This window comes from Salmo salar, chromosome 21, assembly GCF_965601325.2.
Source record: "Salmo salar chromosome 21, fSalSal1, whole genome shotgun sequence".
Lineage (NCBI taxonomy): Eukaryota > Metazoa > Chordata > Actinopteri > Salmoniformes > Salmonidae > Salmo > Salmo salar.
This window is the reverse complement of record NC_138311.1, coordinates 17966038-17973266: the sequence shown is the minus strand read 5'-3', so window position 1 is coordinate 17973266 and position 7229 is coordinate 17966038. Positions and strand designations below refer to the sequence as shown.

Here is a 7229-nt window from a genome sequence, read left to right as displayed (position 1 = left end):
AAAAAAGTGTTTATATTTCCTTTAAAGTTGCCACCCTTTGCCTTGATGACAGCTTTGCTGTCTTAACCTTTGACTGGTACTGTATATATACAGTCTTTAGTGCCTATAGAAAGTGTACACCCCCTTGAACTTTTGCCACAGAGGTCATTTGAAAATCATGTCAAACCCTATTATTTTTTTACTTCTGAAGTTATCCTTGCCTACACAAAGGGAGTGAATACTTAAGTAACAATTATATTTTATTTGCAGAATTATTTTGGTCGAATTTTCTTTTCACTATGACATTATGGAGTATTATGTGTAGATCAATGACAAATTCAATCCCACTTTGTAATGCAAAAAAAAAAAATTGGGTTACAAAGTGGGATTGAAATAGATTTAATTGTTATGTTTTGTATTTTTTGTCATTGATCTACAAATAATACTCCATAATGTCAAAGTGAAAAGAAAATTCGACCAAAATAATTCTCAAATAAAATGTGTAAATATAATTGTTGTATAAGTATTCACTCCCTTTGTGTAGGCAAAGCTAAATTCAGAAGTCAAATGTGTCTTAACTAATCATATAATAAGTTATATGGATTCACTCTGTGAAATAATTGGGTTCGACATGATTTTCAAATGACTACCCTTTCCTCAGTCCCCCACATCTGTAAGGTCCCTCAGTCAAGTATTGAATTTCAAGCACAGATTAAACTACAAAGACCAGGGGGCTTTTTGAAAACCTCATAAATAAGGGCACTGATTGGTAGATGGGTAACAATAACAAATCAGACATTGAGTATATCTTAGAGCATGGTCAAGTTAATAATTATGCTGTGGATGATTTATTAAACAACCCATACACATCAAAGATCCAGTCATCCTTCTGACCTGAGCTGCAGAACAGGATGGAAACTGCTTAGGGGTGTCACCATGAGGCCATTGGTGACTTTAAAACAGCTACATAGTTATGTTGCTGTGCTGGGAGAAAACTAAGGATGGATCAACAACATTGTAGTGACTCCAGTAGATGCTCCAGTTTCAACTGTTCTGCCTGCGGCTATGGAACCCTGACCTGTTCACTGGACATGCTACCTTTTCCCGGACCTGCTGTTTTCGACTCTCTCTGTCTACCGCACCTGCTGTCTCTAACTCTGAATGATTGGCTATGAAAAGCCAACTGACATTTACTCCTGAGGTGCTGACCAGTTGCACCCTCTACGACCACTGTGATTATTATTATTTGACCCTGCTGGTCATCTATGAACGTTTGAACATCTTGGCCATGTTCTGTTATAATCTCCACCCGGCATAGCCAGAAGAGGACTGGCCACCCCTCAGAGCCTGGTTCCTCTCTAGGTTTCTTCCAAGGTTCCTGCCTTTCTAGTGAGTTTTTCCTAGCCAACGTGCTTCTACATCTGCATTGCTTGCTGTTTCGGGTTTAAGGCTGGGTTTCTGTATAGCACTTTGTGACATCAGGTGATGTAAAAAGGGCTTTATAAATCAATTTGATTGATTGATTGATTGACTCCACAACAATTACCTAAATGATAGAGTGAACAGAATAATCAAATATAATAAAAACATATTCCAATAATGTAAATGTATGCCACATTGCACTAAAGTAATAATGTATATATATGCAACAAGGCACTAAAGTAATAATGTATATGTTTGCAACAAGACACTAAAGTAATATTGCCAAAAAAATGGCAAAGGGATGAACTATTTGGCTTAAATGCAAAGCCTTATGTTTGGGGAAAATCCAACACATCACTGATTTTCAAGCATGGTAGCGGCTGCATCATGGTATGGGTATGCTTGACATCGGCACAGACTGGGGAGTTTTTCAGGATGAAAAGAAACGGGATGGAGCTAAGCACAGGCAAAATCCTAGAGGAAAACCTGCTTCCTAGAGAAAAAAACGGCTTTACACCAAACACTGGGAGAGAAATTCATCTTTCAGCAGGACAATAACCTCAAACACAAGGCCACATCTACACTGGAGTTGCTTACCAAGAAGACAGTGAATGTTCTGGAGTGGCCAAGTTACAGTTTGGATTTAATCTGTGTGGTAGGTTAGGCATTGAAAAACAGAAGAATATGCAGCAAAGTACCTACGGTAAAATATGGTGGTTGATCTTTGATGTTATGGGGCTATTTTCCTTCCACTGGTCCTGGGGCCCTTGTTAAGGTTAATGGCATCGTGAACTATACCAAGTACAAGGACATTTTAGCCAAAAACTTGGTTGCCTCCTGGCCAGGCTGACACTTGGCCGCAAGTGGATCTTCCAGCAAGACAATAACCCCAAGCACTAATCAAAATCCACAAATAAATTATTAATTGACCACAAAATCAACATTTTGCAATGGCCATCTCAGTCTCCAGAATTGAAACCCATTGAAAATTCTGTTTGAAGGAATGGTCTAAGATCCCTCTCAATGTGTTCTCCGATCTCATAAAACATTTTAGAAAAGTCACAAGGTGAGGTATTGAAAGGTATTGAAAACAGTGTTGCCAAACATTTTGAGGCTCTTTTTGCCAGAAAAAAATGTATTACTCTTTCAACAAATCTCTTTCTCTGAGCAGTTGTATTAGTATAAAATAATATAATTTCCCTTTTTTTTGAGTATAGCTCAGTAATTGTATTATTTATTTCATACCGTCATTTTTGCTCATCTTTATGTGTGTGTGTATGTGTGTGTGTGTGTGTGATTAAGTTCAGCATTTTAATTCATTAGCGAGAAGCCATATTTTGGACGTTTTGGTATTAACATTTACCCAATTCATTTGTCGAGATGCATTGGAGAGGATGTAAATCCGATTGTAAAGTGGCGTAACTAGACTGGTGGAAGTTGATGAAGTTGGTCAGGAAAGTCATGTTGACAGAACATCAAATCTCATTTGACAGTGCTGCGTTCCCTCTGTTGGGAGAAGGGGGTGTACCTTGTTCCTGTGGCAAGGTGTTTGTCTGCTCCTGTGTCACTCTGTGCGCGAACCCAGGGACCCCCGTGCTCATTTGGCGCTCACGTTCTCCATCTCGGCTTCCGCATTATTAAAATCATCCCTCGGCGCTCCACCAAGAGCCTCTTTGTTGCTTGGCTGACGACGCTCGATTCTGTCAAGTCTTCACCAATTACAGTCTCAGGTACAATGGCCTATTCACAGGATCACAGCCCTTGACTGGTGTCGGGAGAGTGATTTGTGAATCATTATTCAGTCGCCTGTAGAGAACGTGATACCTGAGGAATGCAAATAATCTGCCAGCGAATAGACGGCTAGGCTCCTAAAAGTGACAAACTACAGCTGTTATTATCCCAGATTGGATTCTTTTCCCTACTTGGAGAGGCAGTCATCTCCTTGGCTTTCGAGTTTGAGTTTCCACTAAATGTACATTTTTCCCTTCATGAGAAGTGGTGACCAGCTCATAGTGGCGCCTGTCAAATCCTCAACTCTAGTTTAAGTGCATCACAGGCTCTGTGTTAGCAGGAAGTGAAATATTGGTTGTAGATAGATGGTTATGCTTATTGCCGAGAGAATACACTGATGGTCTGCCCTGAAGCACGTTTGGCATCACTCAGTAAGATAAATCAAATGATCAAACAAGAATCCAAGCGACCGCAGCTGTTATGACGCTGCAATGACTCTTTCCAAAAGTTGGAATTTTTCTCCGATATTTAGCATTGATTGTATTGTTCAGTTGTAAGTGGTAGAAAGACACCAGAGATTGATTGACTGAACCAGTGATCCAATAGTTAGATGATAAACGGGTGACATTGTTATTAGAATAGCTGTGGTATTGAGGTTGTGCGGTCACTCCCAGCCTTTGATTTTTTATAGGTTTTGTAAACAGGAAACCGGGATTACAGATAATGACGGGCCTTTAGAATCAATCCAGAAGCCCGGGAGCTCTCTCTGTCGGGCCCAATGTGTGAAAATGGGTCTGTGTGATGCTGCTCGTTGGGCTTCGTCCAATCCCAGGCCAGGCTGTAAACGCGTGGGGCTAATCTCATAATTATCCGACCCCCCCCCCCCCCCCCCCCCCCCCACCGCCACCCCCACACCCACCCCCACACCCACCCCCCCACTGTTCTGGCAGAGAGTTACCATTAACTGTGAGGATATCTTTGTCCTGCAATGTCAGGTCTCCCGCTGAGTCACAGGGCAGAAAAACACTCTTAAAAGGGATTTAAGGGAAGTGAATGACTAAGACGTTCATAAGTGGGAATACTATACTTCCATCCATCCTCCAGGCCTTAGGGCAATTACTGGACTGAATACTAACTGTTTGAAATAAATCGAATTGTACTTAACAGTAGAGCTGTAACCTTGGAGTGAATTTGGGGTAAAACACTGTCACATTAACCATGATAATTGTCAACAATCTGCTTTTTCTTTATGGGATGTCATTGCTTGTATTCATACCTACGCATGACATGGCAAACTTATTCCTGACCTGGGAACTTATTAATAAGGCAAACTCAGTAACAAAGTGAAACGGTGCAATCACAGTGCGACCTTGGGAAGGCAGTGTTCCGAAACGACACGGTAAACGGGCACGGCTGTTCTCTCATGAATATGCATAGGCCAGCCGACAGATAACAAACGCTGCTCTGTTCTGTCCTGTCAGTCAACACCATGAAGCTCCAACCTGTCTGTGTTGTTGTGTCTACTGTCCAGGTTGGTGACAATCAAGGAGTGGGTAGACAGTCACGACCCCGGGGGCGCTGGTCATCCCTGTCAGCGGAGGAGTGGAGAGTCTCCTGCAGGACATGAGTGAAGAGGAGATTCAGAAGTGCTGCACCGAGCACAAGACTCAGAGGTTAATTAGCATTCAGGCTCCTTTAATTGCGTGCGCTGATAGAATAATACATGGTAGAGTAATTACCATTATAAAGCAAGGATCCCTCTCTATACGGGAACAACTCAGTCAAAGGGTTTTCTTCTAAATTAAGTTTTTAACTGTCATCTGTCATCTACAGGTATAATTATAACTTGGGCATTTCGGGTGTATTGTTCGCATGTGAAAACCTCTATGGAGGAAGAGAAATCGTGACAGCAGATTTTTTTTCTCCTGAGCTCAGAGAGACGTTGGGATGAATTCTTAAAGGTGCTAAATGAGACGGAAAGCGTGACAATTAATTTTTTTAAATCACTGGAGAATGAAATGTTCAATGTTGACCCTATTTTAGTTATTCAATGAGTTTATGTATTGGAATTGATGTGGTCTTGCCACCGACGTGAACTTTGGCTACGAATCAAAGCACCACTAAAATATCCTCAGAGACCTAGCATTTACAGCACCACAAACAACATGGAAACTAAAATTGCTTTCACCCTGCTTATTCCGACAGCGTTCTGACAAGGATCATCAAAGCTGGCTATGGAGCCCTACAGTTGGAGTACTTCTTCACAGCTGGACCAGATGAAGTCCGTGCGTGGACCATCCGGGTAAGACCCTGCCCCCGCGACCGGCCGCGCCGCGTACCGTTCCACCCTGCTGGCATGCAGCCTGATATCAGCCACTTTCAACTTTGTCATGGTCCGGCTTTAGCTAGTCATTACAGACCAAGGATAACTTCAATTACTGTTGAGCTGCTGAACAGTGAAAGTGGGGGCTACTTTGATTGAGGAGGGCAACAATTGATTTTGCCCATTACTTCCTGAGAATGTTTCCATCCCGTGCAGATCTGCCTGCCCTCCTCCTGCCGCGGGAGATAAGGGGCCCTAGCATTGTGCCTGCCTAATCTGTGTGACGGGGGTTGTCTGTGCTGAAATTGATGTGGTTTTTTATTCAACCGTTTGTGGGTCTTGCTGGGGGGCTCCTCCTCTCTGTGTCTCAGTTTACTGAGCCCGCTGAGAGCCTGGGTGACACTGAATCACAGGAGGATTTACATCGATACAGATGTTGGCTCGGCGCACTGGTATTGTGCAAATGTTAAAAGGGATTAAGAGCGGTCATAATAAGCTTTTAACCTGTCAGGAGTTGCATTCTGATTCGCTAGTCGATCTGTGTAAGGAACGTGAGCATTTTTTTAAAAAAAGTAAAAAATGTTTTACAACTAACTAAACTGAAAGTATGTATGTTATTAAGAAAACGTTTTAGGTTGATAATAAACAGAACACTTTATTTGGGTGACATCATAGTGGTTAAATATATGAGCCACCTCCACCCAGCCATGAGCGATGTCCTCAGTGTGTTTAGGAAAGTAACAGAACTCCTCCAAGCATCTCCCCTATGGGCTTGTCTGCTTTGACATAACTGATTACAGCTAGCCTTGATTGTGTGTGAGGCGTTTAGTCAGGTAAGCATCAGTGAGTAGCTATATTAACCCAATACATCTTACATTGTAAAAACGACACTCTGTAACATGGTGCTGCTAAGCCCTTTAGCATGCTTTATTAGGCAGCCTCGAGGTGACCATTATCTATCAGGGTGCTCTGCGTAGCTGTTAACTACTATGACGTGTACCTCTTGTAATGCGCCATAGGACAAAATCAGCCCCTAATCTATTTTTCTCCACCTAGACAAACCTTGATGCTGATTAATGGTAGTTAAACTTACAAGCACTCCGTCAATGAGATTGCATAGGGATGGTAATGTATTGGAGTCATTAAATGCACATCATTCTTTTGGCATGAAATATGTCGACCCCAACCTGATTATATACATAATTAAAAGTGCTCCGCCGTTTTGGAGCACAGTGCTACAGAGCAGAGAGAGAGAGAGAGGGAGAGGAGAGGAGGTCGACAGGCGCAAGTCATAATGATGCAGAGCAGGGATGTCACTTATTTGGGTCATTTGTCATTTTCCCAGGCATTATTTCAATGCATATAAATTGCGTATTTTATCAGCGACCGTTGTGACTTTTGATGCTAAATGGGATTTAATGTAGGAAGAATTTATAAAAGTTAGGGGGGGAAAAACGTTTTTTTTTTGTTCTTGGAGAAAAACAACCAATTTCATATTTTCCGTGGTCATTCTGTTATAATGTTGGTTCCGTTTAAATTCGAATGTATATTCTATAAAGGGATCCTTTATATTTCCTTTCAATCATCTGCTATGAATACCTTTTGAGGAAGTTCAAACATGACAAAGGGGATATACCGCATACACTGTATATAAAATGTAGTGAAAGTTTCCATTTCAAAATGGTCAGGTATGATACAGCCAGGTCAATACAGTGTGTATCCCGCTGCAACACTGCCTCTCTCCCTCTCTGACGACCTGAGGCCGGAGTAGCAA

The 7229-nt window shown here is 41.9% G+C and overlaps 1 long non-coding RNA gene across 1 annotated transcript; it reads left to right on the top strand.

Moving 5' to 3' along the window:
- Window positions 1-4086: 4086 nt before the first annotated feature.
- On the top strand, window positions 4087-6113 carry LOC145850264 (uncharacterized). The gene is made up of 2 exons (XR_014382007.1): window positions 4087-4805; window positions 5338-6113. It is a non-coding gene; the product is annotated as an uncharacterized LOC145850264 (long non-coding RNA).
- The last annotated feature ends 1116 nt before the right edge of the window (window positions 6114-7229 follow it).